This window comes from Nannospalax galili, unplaced genomic scaffold (genome assembly GCF_000622305.1).
Source record: "Nannospalax galili isolate Female #2095 unplaced genomic scaffold, S.galili_v1.0 scaffold820, whole genome shotgun sequence".
NCBI lineage: Eukaryota > Metazoa > Chordata > Mammalia > Rodentia > Spalacidae > Nannospalax > Nannospalax galili.
Genome location: NW_008346549.1, coordinates 376835 through 378816, shown reverse-complemented (window position 1 = coordinate 378816; position 1982 = coordinate 376835). Strand labels below are relative to the sequence as shown.

General features: G+C 47.5%; 1 long non-coding RNA gene across 1 annotated transcript in view; it reads right to left on the bottom strand.

Annotated features, from left to right (window-relative positions):
- Window positions 1–490: 490 nt before the first annotated feature.
- Window positions 491–1982, bottom strand: part of LOC103742045 — a 9349-nt gene continuing 7857 nt past the window's right edge. Inside the window, exon 3 of the long non-coding RNA XR_607607.3 lies at window positions 491–584. This is a non-coding gene — a long non-coding RNA (uncharacterized LOC103742045). The remainder of the gene's footprint in view (window positions 585–1982) is intronic.

Sequence of the window (1982 nt, the reverse complement as noted above, 5' to 3'; positions counted from 1 at the left end):
CCACATCGTGGAAGGAAAGAACTGAGTCCTACAAGTTGTCTTCTGACTTCCACATGCTCCACCCTACACATAAATAAATAAATAAATAAATAAATAAATAAATTAATTAATTAATTTAAAATAATTTAAAACAACTCCACCTTTAGGCAAAGGCAGGCAGATCTCTGTGATATTGAGGCCAGCCTGGTGTACATTGTGAGTTCCAGGCAGGCCAGCTGGGGCTTCAGGGAGATCCTGTCTCAAAAAGACTATATCTGAGAGGCTCCCCCCCCTTACTGCTTCTCCCTTTCTCCCCCGTCTACTTCTCTGGGGAGCTTCTTACTCCGCTTTTACAGATATGGGAACTGGAAGACAAAGAACAGTTTGCCAAAGGTCATAACCCACTGTACCAGCCAGTCTCATGCCTGTCTGCTGCCTGCAGCTTTGATCACCACGAAGCCCCTGGGTTTAAACGCTGGGACGGCTCTGCCCTTCCGGTTCTTGTCCCGAGTCCACTGTGACACTGGCTGTGGTTTCTTCCCTTGTCTGGCACTGTGACACAGGGCTATTCCTGGCCTGTGGAGTAGCAGGCTGTCTTCTGAGACCTGCAATTGAAATTCTAGGGTTTGAGTCTAATCTTAGATTTCATCTCACTGATAGAACTGGGTGCCCTCCAGGCAGTGAGATCCCTAAAGTCAGGAGCTTAAGAGGTTTGGAGAGGAAATCAATCATTTTTTATTCCTCTCCAGGTTGATAGAGAAGAACCTAGAGTCAATCTTCAAACTTTTGGACAGGGGTGACCACAATCTGTGTTTGGCTGGGGCCCTTTCTGGGCAAGAGTAGCCTTGTTGGGAGGGGTGGAGCTACAGACTGCCAACCTGAGGTACCACTAGCCATGCCAGGAGGTTTCTCCCAAAGAGTGGGGATGCCAATGGAAGCCACCTGGAGTCGGGTACCTGGAGAGCTGGGTTCCACTGGCTCCACGGCCCTCCCTCTCTGAGCCTCGTTTTCTCTTTCTGTAGTGGATTAGACTGCAAGGCCTGAGGGACCTGCGGGGAAGAAGGGGGTGCTCTGTGAAGCTGGGCTGTAGGCCTAGTTCTTTGTGGAGCACGTGCACCCTGTATGAGAATAGTGTGCTCACCCTCTGTAGAGGGTGCTGGGGGACAAACAGAACTTGGTCACATTAAAAAAAAAAGTGTATGTATCCAGGAATGTGCCATGGCACACATGTGTAGGTCAGAGGACAACTTGTGTGAGTCAGTTCCTTCCTTCCACCATGGAAGTTCTGGGGAGCAAACTCACATCTTCAGGCTTGCTGGCAGGGCCTTTACCCTCTGAGCCATCATCTTGCTGGCCCCAAATGCAACTTAAATAATGGTATTTGAAGGTTAGAGAGCCCTGGTCCTTTCGTTCTTGTGTGGGTGTTTAAAACTTGGGGTGTGGGATGTACTGAATATTCAGGTGAGCTATTAAGGAACTCAGGGATAGAGGCCTGAAGGGGCTTGGGATCTGGGCTGTGTCTATCAGTTCATCAGGAAGTTCTAAACATGGCCACATGTGAGTTCCACTGTTCTGCAGGCAAGAGGCATCACTTTCCCTTTTAAAACTGACAGGCTTGTACATCTTCACGTGCGAAGTGTGGGGCGTTGGGACGTTGGTAAAGTGCGTATTGATTAACTCAGGGTATTTAGATTATTCCTCATTTCAAACGTGTTATTTCTTTGTGACAAGACATTGCTGTTTCAACATGACTGAGCACAAACCACCTTCTGTGTAACAGATCCAGAGTGTGTTCTGTCTGACTGGAGGAACTTTGACACCTGTCAAGCACTCTCTCCTTGTCCCCTCTCCCCTCACTTCCATCAACTTCTATTCTGATCTCTATGAGCTCAGCTTTTTAAAGATCCCACAGATGTGTGAAACTGTGCGGTATTTATCTTTCTGCGTCTGACTTCTTTTACTTAGACTTAGATCTTGTTACAAATCAAAAGATTTTATCCCTT